This window comes from Brachyhypopomus gauderio, chromosome 6 (assembly GCF_052324685.1).
Source record: "Brachyhypopomus gauderio isolate BG-103 chromosome 6, BGAUD_0.2, whole genome shotgun sequence".
Taxonomy (NCBI): domain Eukaryota; kingdom Metazoa; phylum Chordata; class Actinopteri; order Gymnotiformes; family Hypopomidae; genus Brachyhypopomus; species Brachyhypopomus gauderio.
In genome coordinates, this window is record NC_135216.1 from 1,224,969 (window position 1) to 1,238,787 (window position 13,819).

Here is a 13,819-nt window from a genome sequence, read left to right on the forward strand (position 1 = left end):
ATAGAAAACACTATCACAATGTTACGTTTGAACAGGGCAGGCATGACGCAAATGCAGGAGTTGATGAGTTTATTATTTAAACTAAACAAATAACCAAACAATACAAGAAACCAGACATAGGTAAACACACACAGCGACAAGACAGCGAATTGGCGATACACAACGGGAAATACCAACAAATGTTGACGGATGCGCACTGCTACTATGAATCTCAATAACAAAGAATATGGGGATGAGGACAGGCAACAATTACTGGGATTATCTAACGAACCAAGGTAGCATACACAACACGGGAAAACTAGGAACAAACAGAGGCTCCGTCCGAAATGTCGTACTTCCCTCCTATTTAGTAGGCCAAAGCAGTATGAGATAAAGGGTAGTATCTACGAATGACTCGTTTGTGTTTGTGAGTACAAATAAACAATTGTGCATATGAGAATTCATACTAAATATCACCTTAATATTAGATGATAAACAGTATTAGAGAATTGAATACTCTAAACTACTCTAAAATACTCTAAACTTTACCTCTGCATTATGTAGGGCAGGGGTGGGCAAACTTTTTGACTTGCGGGCCACAATGTGTTCTAAAATTTGACAGAGGGGCCGGATCAAGAGCATTCGGACTACTAAATTATAATAAATTTAATATATTATTTCTTTACATTTAAAATTTCTTTACATTTACAATTGAAGGTGCAAAGTTAATGAAATCAACACTTACTGGGAAAAGATAAATGGAACACTTTCAACATTCAAAACATATTACCTAACGAAATACTCAAGCTCAATAATTTCTAATTGTTTTAAACCTCGCAAAATCATGGACGGATTGTCCTGAGAGACAGACTGCATTAAATATCCTGCCACCAGCAGAAACTAGAAAGGGCTCTTTAAACTGAGAACGATGTGCGGGGTGTTAATGAAGCTACTGTACCCCTTAATACTGAACCCCTGCTGTGTGTAAATGCGCATATTGCGCTTAATTAAAAGATGCTCCTCCAAAATTCCCATATGCATTTTTTCATAACACAGTAGAGAAACTGCCAACATCTGAGCAGTAGCCGCTTGTCCTTCTGTTGACTGCTGTCTAGTGTAGTTTGCAAGCTTCATTGCAAAGTGACGGCTGATATTGTACTCTTTGAAAACTGCAACCGTTTCTTGGCATATCAGACATACAGACGTTGATCGGACCTCATTGAAAAAAATATTTTGTTGCCCACTCCACACACTTTTTAAGCACTCAGCACTCTGTGTCCACCTTTCTTTTCTTTGGTCTGCTCATTTTTACCGACAGCAGTGGTAAAGTTTCACTCCAACAGAGGTCAATGTGTCTGGACTAGTGCGCTATCTATAGGGGAAACGAGTGAACTGCAGGGGAAAGGGTGAAAAGGGGAAATGAATGAGGTTTTTACTATAATTTGGACAAATTTGCCGGGCCAGATTTAAAAGCCTAATGGGCCGTATATGGCCCATAGTTTGCCCATGTCTGGTATAGGGTCTTAGCTAGCATGGTTAGCTTAGCTGGAAATATAAGCCTTTAGGTGAATCAGTATGTTGGCCCAACTGTCAACTTCAGTTTGAGCCCTAAATGATCATTTTCCTATATGTAGGCTACAACTTGAGATAGTGTTAAAGTGTACTAGTACAAGAGGTTCAAAAATGTCTCAAAATGTTTACTTTAGCCTGTTCTTGTGCATAACCTTTGTGTTTCCACTATATCACTGCATTTCATTCGGGATGGTTTAGGGCTGGGCGATATGGGAAAAAATCATATCACAATTTTTTTTTTCATATCAGTCGATATCAATATATATCAGGATATAAATCAAATCACTATTTCCTTTATGCTTTAAGTGAGAAGTGAACACAACTAAAACACAACTCTTGTTTCTGGCTAAAACCTGCAGATTGTTATTTACAAGAGTTGTTATACAGTGTAAAGGCCCATTCACACCCTACGGTAATTACGGATACGGACCCTTTTGTCCGGTTCCGGGGGTCCTTTCATCCGTCAGTGGGTCCGTTGCCAGAGCGCTTACGAATCCGTAGTAACGGAGCAATATAAACCGGAAATCAGGGGGCAGTAGAGAGTCAGAAGCATCGGAAGTACACCAATTCGGGAAAATCAATGAAGAAGAGTACTGGACTTTTAAAAATGGCACTCGAGTTAGAAGAGAAACTTTGCGAGTTGGTTAGAGGCTACATTCACCTCTAGACCGTGTTTTTTTCTGCTTTTGTCTTTTTCTATTAATAAGACACAGCAAAACCAACTTGTTTACCGACGCCATTTTTCTGAAGACCGGTGCCGGAAATTTGACTATACTGCCCTCTAGAGGATGTATTTTTAAAAATCATAACAACGTTGGAACCGGAAAGAGGTATAGTGGCCCCCTGCGGAGGCTACGTTTGGTACGGACGGACAAAATTCGTCCGTGTCCGGAGGTATAAAGCAGGCTTAAAGGTTTTGATATTGTCTTCAGACATAGATCATAGCCACCAGGGTTCATAAACAATATTATGAATTTGTTCAATCCGCAGTGTGTTAACCAATTCAAGGGTGCCGGGAAAGAGTTCCAAAGTTTATTAAGAAGAGAGAGATGAAAGGTTGGAAATGAACCAAACGTCAGAGTGCTCTGATTGAGCGTCACAGACAGTGAATCATAAATCCCCTCACATACCGTATCTTATGACGGTGAATGGCGCTGTTCCGAATTCCGACTCCTCGGCAGAATTCGACTCCCCTCATTTGCATGCACATAAAGATGATATAGACATAGATGATATTCGTGATTTTCATTGTTTCATAAATTGTATGCATAAATAAGAGCTAATCTTTAATTATCCATCATAGCAAACGGCACAGAATTATCTATATCCAAACAAAGACACTGATTCGTGGGTGTTAAATGTTTTTAATAAAATGTAATGTACCAAAGATTGATTGTTACCGTAGCATTCTTGCAGATCGAGTGCCTTTCATGCTAAGAGTTATGGAAATACTTTACATATATTTTAGTGCTGTCAATTCCAGGTGCCGCGATTAAAAGTCCTCAACAGGATTTTGCTTAAGCTTGCTAGATTTTCTAATTAGCAATCCAGGAAAAATTTGTGGAATCAACACAATCCAGGAAGCCTGAGCAAAATCCTGGTGAGGACTTTTAATCGCGGCACCTGGAATTGACAGCACTAATATATTTTAATTCTCAGGCTTGGAGCAGTAACATACTTGTTATACTGAAGTTCACCTCTGACCACAGGACTTCATTACTTCCTACTTATTAGCTCCTCATCATTACTGACAACTTTACATCTTATACAACCTAACATTTACTTTTTAATATGATTTTTGCCAAATATTCCCTAAATATGTAAAGCTCTTTAAATATAACTAGATAGATAACTAGCTGTTTAGACAAAACTAAGGCTTAAACAACTTAAGGCGTAAATACATGAGTACAGATCTTTAAATGTACCGGTAGCTAGCTATGTAATTAGACGAAAAATAAGGCATACATACATACATACATACACCTTGTCAGGCTTAATTAAATAGCTACTGTATAACACAACTCTTGTTAAAAACCTAGAGTGCTATTCCTTTTGTCTTACCAGGTTATGTTTAGTCTATTTCGTGGAATCTTTTTGAGGCATATTGCATCATTTAGCTCCCCCGTAATAAACTCGCTTATCACTTCATTTCACGGGTAAAGAGCTAAATGCGCTTTAAATGTAGCTAGCTAGCTACGTTTTTAGACAGAAACTAAGGCTTAAAAACCATGATAAAAATTCCATTTAACACAACGTGTGTTGTGACTTTGCAGCGCGTTTCCTAAATGTAGCACACGCTTTGTCATTTTGATGAATTTGCTTTGCGTATTTGCAGCGTGTTTTGCTTTTGCAGCTCTATGGGTTTCAGGGCTGCTGTAGCAATTCAGCGCGCAGCACGATAGTGTACTATGTCATCAGATTGCTTATATTGACAGCGCTACTTAAAATAGAAATGGAAACATATGTTTATTGAATTAGATTGCCAAAGCTTATCATCCTCATCGAGGAAGAGTTTATCATTAAACATATCGAAATAATTTTTTCGCCCAGCACTAGGTTGGTTACCTTTCTGTTTCGGATCGCCCTCCAGTTATGACTTTGAACCGTTTAAATGACAATGATTGCGCATTTGCCCTGAATAAATCTCACTTTTCTGAGCACTTTCTAAGCACCTCACAAATACTCATCGTTCATTCTATGTGTTCAGGAATTCAGTCTATGTGAGAATCTAGTCCAGTCAGTGGGGAACCGTCAGGGCCCTCTACGCCCTCTCAGAGGGCCTAAAATATTCTTAAAACATTATATATATAATTATCCAATTTTATTTTATCTACTTACAGTTTTACAATCGACATCTAAATAATTACAAAAATATAAGCAAATAAATTATTCAACCGTGTCTATTCAATCTGTGTTGGAAGGTGAGGGGTTAAGTGGAAGCCTGTGAGCCTGTGTCTCCCCCTATCAGGACTGTGATGCCCACTGTTCGTTTACAGAGGGCCTGGCAGTTATAATTCAGCGCAAAACCAGTTTCAAATGACAGTAAAACTGACCAATCATATCTTCCCTCTTAGTGGGCGGGCTTAACTGTATGATAATTTCCACCCGCTGTGGCGATGCTAGCTGTCGTTAGCCTACCGCCGCTAGCTAGTTTCGATTCGTCCCTTTGACGTCCTCATTTACATATTCCGCTTCCGAGAACCACGGAGCTGTGAAACCTTATTTTGTTTGGAAACTTATTTTGCTTAACAAGTTATCTAGTACAAATGTTATTTGAACGCACTACATGCGTTTCTAAAGCTATACTGTCGTCTCGGTTTTTTCTTTATTCTTTATTGCAGTTTATTAGGAGAGGAAAAAAATTTTTCGGGTGGGGGGGGTGTAGCGGGCCCAGGTTTAATGGTCACGGTTCGCTACTGAGTCCAGTATAGATTTCCACACAAACTCTGTCCACTTCATGTCTATAATGTTGTCAGATTTGATTTTAATTTCTGCTTTATTAAAGAGTCATTGGTGTGTAGGTCGTGGAATGTGAGCATAGGGAGACTAGTTTTTTATGTCAAAATATGTTGTTACATACATGCTGTACACGGACACAATGAGCCAAATTATCAGGCCTTGTTAAGGCATTATACAAAAGACAGGACAGAAGATAAACTTCATGTATCCTCTCTGGCCATATGCGTCTGTGAAGAAACTACACACATGCTGAGAAGCAATCTGATGGTTGCATGTAGGGAATATACATAAGCGACTATTTAAGGCCTTCAAGAAGGCGGACTACTGTGATTATTGTGACTGTAGGAAGCATATGTCAATACATCCTGGAACTTCTCAGCTTTGTAGACAAATCCTGGACAACATTTGTCTGGGGAAAAGATGCCATATGTTCACCCCAAATGCCAAAAATGTCACAAAACAATGTCACAGACTGTAACATTCGTGGCGTCTGGAAGTGATGAGGTGGACGCATGTGCTAAGCAGAGCGAGGTGTTTTGAAGGGCAATCCAAAATCAGGGTCATATAAACAGGCAAGGGTCAAATCCAGGACAGAGTCATTCATATTTAATAAAACTAAACAAAACCAACAAGAACAGACTTACACACAAGAACCTCTGGACAGAACTATGAACCACGGGGATGTTACAACAACAATGACCAGCACAGACTACACAGAAACCAGGGATTAAATACAAGGGAAATCAAGGAAAATCAAGTACAAACACCTGGGAATACTAATGAGGGGCAGGGTTACAAACAAGGAGGAGGGAACGGAAAAACACTGAAACCAGACTCAATGAATTTCAAAATAAGAGTACACAAAGGGAATCCAGGAAATATAAACCAAAACAAGAGGGGTAGTAGACAAGAACCATAACACAGACATCGAGCAGCATATTCAGGACTTAATGGAATGCAGCTTTTAAAACCATTAAATGCTTTGGACATCTTGTTCCTAGCATTACAACCATGAACAATTCTGACCTTGTAAATTTCTCTTGGAAGGTGCATTTTACACCAAAACACTCTTAATGACATTGTTTACATCAAAACCATTTAAATATGAAGAAATGTAAAATTGCTTTAAGATGTGTGGTACTGATATTATGCAATTATGGAATAGTCTTCCAGCTCTGATCAGACATTCTGACTGTTACAATCTTTAAATCTAGACTTAAGACTCACCTATTTAATCAAGCCTTCAGTTAAAATTCTACTTGTAAGGTGTGGGGCTCTGGGCCCCCAGACGTTGAGACTTCTGGTAATCTGAGATGTTGATGCTGTCATCCAGCTGTGTCAATGGCATCACTCTAGTTGTGACAATGACTTGGGTGAGCCCTAATGACTGTGGTGACCTCCGAACCCCTCCCTTTAGTTATGCTGCTGTAGATTAGCCCGCCGGAGCCACATGCTAATCACTTGCATGTGAGCTATGTATGTTTAAATCAATGGTTGTTTAAATTGATGTCCACATAATCAACATGTAATGTATAGCTTTTTTACATGCTACTGCCTAAGATGATTCCATACAAGCACCTGGGAGATGGTCTGGCTTGCCAGTGGATGTACTGATGCTGGGGTTGGATGTGCTATTGCTGCAAGAGGACGTGCTAATGCTAGCTCCTACCTGAGGCTCACCATCTACACTGAAGGGACTGTGACTACTTGGCCGTGGAACAAGGACCACAACTATAACTATAGAACTACATTTGGACCACACACTAGAGGTGTATTCAACTAAGGATTTTCATAGTCGAATCTGATTCGTCAGATTTTCCCTTTAGTCGACTAATAGTCGAATCGGGGGGGATATACCATGTTATGAATAAACATGGTAGGTTTGCTTTATTCAGCTTTTATTTGTTTACTTATTTTTTAATGAAACGTTAGAGAACATTAACCGTCAGTGTGCAGTGCACATATCGTAACAGCTAATTCTTAGCAGCATCCTTGGGCACCCCCATGCAGTTAGAATGGTACATTCGACTATGACGTTCATAGTCGACTAGGGAGTATAGTCGACTATAGTTGAATCAGCGAATATTGCAGGTCACCCCTACTACAAACACAGACTTCTGAGTCTTGGTCCTCCCGAGGTTTCTTCTTAATCTCCACCATAATAGGGAGTTTTTCCTTGCCACTGTCACCTTTGGCTTGCTCATTAGGGATCTGGACACATACGATTGTAAAGCTGCTTTGTGACAACATGTGTTGTAAAAAGCGCTATATAAATAAATTTGACTTGACTTGACTTGACTTGACTACTGCAGCATACCAATAAAGGGATGGACATAACAAAAATAATGAGGCTTTTGAATGTTGGGACAAATAAAGAATGCCAACAAATGTCATTAACCTTCAAGCACTGATCTGAAATGTCTAGGTAAGCTGTGTTTAATCTGGAGCCCAGTAATGTAACCAGGAACCTGCATCATGTCAGTTACAGTATCTAAGAGTGTGGTGGATGAGTGTAGTCCTGTAAGGTTAGTGTAATCATTAAATTAATCATATCTGGTTTTAATTCTAGCTTTAGTAAGCAATTTTGCATTGGTGATATCAACATTTTCAAATAATGATTGTGGACAGCAGTTTATATCTACGGCTATTTGTGAATACAGTTTTTGTCCTTAACTGCATTCTTATCAGTCTGCCACAGTGCACTGAAGTGCTTGCAATTAATGTCTAACTAAATACGGTATCTTAATCATATCCAATATCAAGTACAATTTAATGAATGCTTTTGAATCCTGATGGTTCAAATATTTGTGCTGATTGGCTCTGACATATTAAATAAAGACAATATCGAGTTTGATTTAGGTATCTTCTCAACCTAAATAAAGGAATTTGATTTTGGTTTTTGTTCTTCTTATCAGTTCTAAGTTGAACAGTCATACACTGTACAGAGGAAATCACAGGCCAAAAGAATATGAAACCCACAAAGACCTCAGAGAGCTGGAAGCTCAGTGGCACAGATTCTACAAGAAGCTAAGCTCTAACATAACAGCATGTAAGCAGTCAGCGTGTAAGTCTAGCCATGGAAACAGTGTACTACTGCAGGAAACATCTTCTCACTTTCCACAGGAGGTCCCTTTGATCCCGTTCCATTAAGACATTCCCCCAAACAATCACACACACACACACACACACACACACACACACACACACACATTTGAAACATTGGTGTGATAAATGTTAGCGTACTAGCATACAAATCCTCCATCAAAAGAGCCCAGTTATTTGTAAACCTAGCCGTTTTCACTTGTTTTCCTTTAAATTCCAGTTTTCACATTCATTTCCATTACACAAAGAAGAACTAGTAATCATATGATCACCTATCATTGCTTTCTACTCAAAAGCTTTAGGTCAAAACCTGGCCTTCTTGTTTCACCATGTATAAATGGGCTCTATTATAAACACACTTATTAAACATAATATATACATATATCTACAAATAAAAACATGCTATTTGTCTGTAAGTTGTGTAGACTATACATCATAATGCCTCAGAACTGGTTATCTATCAAAAAACATGTTTATGTTCAGTACAATACGATTTGTACTATGGTACAATTTGGTGCGCTGTTGCAAATGTTGGTGCTTTCAGAAGTGAAAAACTCAAACTAAATAACGTCCTTATTAACTACAAGGCTTTGGGAGGAGAGTTTGTTTAATTGCCTAGCAACAGAAAGTGCTCCATGTGCTTGACTCTGAAATGTGCATACATTCTGCCAGCAGTGGGATGAAAGTCAAACTTAAAGTGCAACAAAAGCTGAGTGACACAGTGTAATGTTTCAATCTCAAATTCTCAGAAAAACTGATGGTTTAGGCTACTGATGGTTTAGGCTACTTTACTGCCTTCTGTGACAGCTAACAATGAACTTTCCACTAAAGGCAAAGTACATAAAATCACAAGCACATTTTTGGTTATTGTTATTATATGACTGGCTACTGTAGTAAGCTAAATGACAAGCATCTGAAGGAGGCAGATTGAGTGTATGAGTTTTTAGTAGGGATGCACCGAAATGAAAATTCTTAGCCGAAACCGAAAACCGAAAATGAGGAAACCAAGGCCGAAAGCCGAAAACCGAAACACCGAAATACATTATGCCAATTATTAGTAACATTGGATTTATGGCTAACCTCACTAAAATCAAGGCATTGCTATTCAAAGAATAAATCAACTACAAAATTTGATTTGAAAATATTTATTTAGCACTGACATTACAGTAATGCATATTATAAAGTAAAGTTAGTGGTGGGCCGTTAACGGCGATACCGCTGACAACGGCCGACCACTAATTAAATTTAACTCGCTTGCAGACCGTTTTTATCTGAGAGGATAAATATATGTATTTTATACGAGTTAAATTTAATTATAACTGACTGGCCTGAAAGATAAATATAAATTCTCTCATAAAAACGTGACGTGAGTTGCAACAACAGCTCAGGTAAACACACTTCTGAGAAATGTCGTCTGCTCGGCAAAACATAACGGGGCTCAATGTGCTCTATTAGCCTACGAAATCCCTACGACAGAGAACGGCTGATCGTCTAAGGCAACGAGTTCCATAATTTTTGGTGTAATGTCCTTTTGCCTTGGCGCCATCACTGGAAAACTTTTTTGCTAGCTTTATCCAAATAAGCGCGTGCAGGCGATTTTTGCTTGCGTCATCACAGCACATTGTTTCGGCCGTGTTGTTTCGGTGATGAAAGTATTTCGGCCGAAAACCGAAAATGCAAATTTAAGCCATTTCGGCCGAAAATTTTCGGTGGCCGAATTTTCGGTGCATCCCTAGTTTTTAGAAACTACTGCAATTGTGGAAATTCCCTCCAAATTGTTCTAAAATGCAAGAAATTAGACTCGGCGCCTAAGTGCATGGACGGTTCATGTACAATCCAGCCAGACAGAGAGCACTGCCTGCTTTTGCAGCTCTGATGAGCTGAAGGGGGGAAAATGCCAATCAGTCACTTGTTCCCTCCCGCGCCTCAAGTGATGTAACTTGGCTCAGATATGCAGGCCTTTAAGTGACAGGGCTAGATGTAGGAGGTGACTCCTCAGAGCAGCTGGGGTCTGACAAGCCTCAAATCGTGGCGAGCACATTTGCGAACGCACAGGGGAGAACAGGACAGGATGTGGCCTCCCTCCATGCCTTTAGGGACCTCAAAGCCTGTTTCCTGTAGGTCTATAATCCTGAAATGACCCCGTGCTGAGCTGGTTCCACCTCCATCGACGTTAGATGATTTACTGAGGCGAGTAAGTGTGGGTTTTTGGGTGGCACACACACGTTCTCGGCAGCTGTATCCTGCGGTGGGCTTTGAAGGGGAGCTGTTCCAGAACCAGGCCTGTACCCCAACCCCCATCACCCCCCACAGCTGCCACACACCCTGGTCTCACCCATCAGACGAGCCCTCAGTAGGCCCAGGCAGAACTGTCTCTCCCGCTGGGACTTCTCTGGGACTGTCAGGCCACTAATGAATTTCTAAGGCATGTTGCCAAAGACCTCACTAGTACTTCAAAATGTGGGGTAAGAATGGGTTTAATGCTGTCATTGATTCTGATAAAATCTTGACTCTGTCTCAAGTATGAGAACCAAAAATAATGATAATAAATATGCTGACATAATAATATCGTTGATCTGATATAATCAGGTTCACATTGCTACATAAAAAACCTTAAATTAAAGGCTAGCATGTAGCCTCAGAAATAAAGATCCTTAAGATCTTGACTACCCAGTAACAAGTGGCAGACAAAGGCTATCAGATTTTAGTTTTCAAACAAATGACAAATGGAACCTCACCCTGAGCACTAGGATACTTTAGATTTTTAAATAATTAAATCATAGCTATTAACCAAGAACATTGTATAAAGACAATTCTGCTCTACCTGAAACACTTATTTTGCAGGGATTTCGCTAGAGTCATGTCTTCTGCTTATTGTACAACACCAGCACTGTAAGAAACCTTGTACATATCACCGACGCATTGTTGCGGTCAGGCAACGGGTTGCTACATACAAAATGACAAGATTAATTAATCATTTCAATGATACTCAGTAGCATATTCAAGGAGAAACGAAGAGAAAGAATGGAATCCGCTGTCAGCGAGTGAATTGAAAAGATTAATATTTTTACTGTATCTTAGAAAAGGGGAAAATTCGCTGACCTTGTGTCATATTGTTTCTACGGCGGAACGCATACTCATACTCTCAAGAGAAGCCTAAAACCCCCAGCACTGAGGTAAAGTTAGGAGCCCACCAGACTACAGACACTGTGTAAGCCAACAGGGTATGTGTGTGTGTGTGTGTGTGTGTGTGTGTGTGTGTGTGTGTGTGTGCGTGCGTGTGCGTGCGTGTGCGTGCGTGTGCGTGCGTGTGTGTGCTGGCCGTCTGGGTGACACTCAAGGGAACAGAGTCCTTGTACCGAGTACACGCGCATCAATGACAGAAGGGTCAAATCCCCGGAGCCCCGGCCGGGTGTCTCCTGTCCATCATGTGTCTGTCCAAACCACAAAGCGGAATCTCGTCAGTCGCCGACGCAGAAATGTTTCGATCTCCATGCGTAACGCTTCGCCGTTTTGAAGGGCAAAGCCGGGAACACTTCACAAACACTACGAAAACACAACCGACAAAATCACCATACTCACTGTTTCAGGATCCAGATACTCTGTTCTTCCCGCGGCACCTCATCCACTGCACGTCCGTCCCGTTTCTGTCCATTTTGACGATGTTTTCTCCGGTACGTCTGTGGTAAATATTGTACGTATACACAGTCTCGACCTTTCTTTACTCAGCCTGCCTACATGTTGCTGACTACCTCCCTCCCTCTCTCGCCGTCTCCCTCTCTCCCTCTCTCTCCCTCTCTCACTCTCCAGTTATTTTGTTAAAATTCAGTATATACGCCCCGTCACCTAGCAACCTTTCTCCCTCTCCCTTCATCACTGCCGCGACACGTGTTGAATGCTAAACTTGTCGGTGTGGAATATTTTCAACGACGAAGTCGATACAGTCCCACCGCGGCGTATCAGCACGCAATCACCAAATGTATCGCAACTCTAACAGATCCACGACCTCTTAAGTCCATCCGCTAACCTGCTCCTTTCTCTTCCTTGAGAAGAAAGAGCGAAGAACTTGTGTAAAAGCGTAAAGAGAGAGAATTTCATCCCCTCTGTTATCTATGGCTTCTGTTCCTCGAGGATACTAGTATCTTTCAGTATTCCGTTTCATTGTAGACAAAATTCGCACTGCCATAAGATGACATCAGCCTAATGTATTAAAAAACAATTCTGTGTAGCGTATCAATTCTTTAGTCTCAGCAATTATGTTCTCGCAGGTGAGCTGTCTAGGTGAGTATCACAGACTTGGGGATTCGTATCTTGTTCAATTGTATTCCTCCCTCAGCCGGTCATTTCGTCCTCTGCTGGACATCAGGGTGTAGAGTGGTGCAGGATGCGTGTGCCGCGACACCCCGCTCAGCACGCGCCCGCCTTTATCTGGAGGTAATCATTCACAACTGTGCGTGTGCGTGTGTCCGTGTTTGAGAGAGAAAAGAAAAACGAGGAGTGTATGTATTGTGCATGCACGTGTGTGTGGGCGTGTGTATTCATTCTCAGTAAGGATAGCATACCTCGTGTTTTTTTTTTCCTGTCGGTGTTTGTGCATAAATACCATTTATATATAGGAATCATTTACTTCAAATGTAAAAAATAAGATGAATTAATTTTAAACCCCAGATTTTGTCACATCTGTTTATACAGTCTTGCAGAAAATTAGAGGACAGGGCACTGACCTCTCTTTGATACAACAGATATTCCACCACCACACCACTGTAAATCACTTCATGGTATGGTCTTACAATGCATTACAGAAAACCCCCTTTATTGTGTTGCTTTTATGTCTTTGAGAAGACACATTAGGCATATAGTCCCATTAGGCGTATAGTACTATAAGGTTTATAGTACAACTAGGCTTATAGTACCATTAAGCTTACAATACCATTTTTACTGTTGTACTGTAACCTGTAACTGTGTATTTCATGCAATTATTGGGTAATTAACTTAATTAACTGATGAAGTGAGATCAAGTGTGAGCAGGGAAATCACCACGCTGGAGTGGACTCTTATAGCTGTACAGCCCAACTCTTTCCTAGATAATATACACTGGGTATTACAAATGTATTTTCTGATAAGTGAAAGCAGTTGTCTGATTGGTTGAGGCTGAGTGTAAACTTTCTTCTTAGTTAAGATCATCTAACAAGTAAGTATGATCAGACTAATTCAGTCTGTTCTGGGGACAGTCCTGTGCTGTATGTGTTAGGTGTCAGGGATAATGCACTTGTTCAGTACTGTTTAGGAAACAGAAGGCTTCGTGCAATTTACCTCTCTCAAGTATTGCAGTCATCTGGCAGCAACATCGCAATGCCTATAAGGGCTTCACCTGTGACTGCAGCCATTCCTGCTGTATATGCTTGTTGGTTTACCACTAACTGGCGTGGACACACAATTTCCTCAAATAATTACACATCAGATATAGCATTATGTAGTATTTTTACAATTTCTCAGAATGAGAATTTCAAGCATTATGGGTAAATTATATATTGACCACCATTTTACATGAAGAGCTACACTGCATGTTTACATATTTTGGTCTCAAAGTTTCATGACTGGCCCACTTACTGTCCACGCCATCGATGAACATCACTAAGTAACACTGAGGGTTCTTATGTTTCAGAGCAGGGAAGAGCTAAAACTCTTTGAAGGTTTTAGGCTAAAG

General features: G+C 40.4%; 1 protein-coding gene across 3 annotated transcripts in view; it reads right to left on the reverse strand.

Annotated features, from left to right (window-relative positions):
- Positions 1-12,532, reverse strand: part of grin2da (glutamate receptor, ionotropic, N-methyl D-aspartate 2D, a) — a 97,622-nt gene extending 85,090 nt beyond the window's left edge. For 2 of the 3 annotated variants that reach the window (XM_077008027.1, XM_077008026.1), the window contains exon 1: positions 11,695-12,529. The gene's annotated coding sequence lies outside the window, so the exon portion shown is untranslated. Of the gene's footprint in view, positions 1-11,694 lie in introns of all 3 variants that reach the window. The other variant, XM_077008028.1, reaches the window with a different exon arrangement.
- Between the last annotated feature and the right edge of the window lie 1,287 nt (positions 12,533-13,819).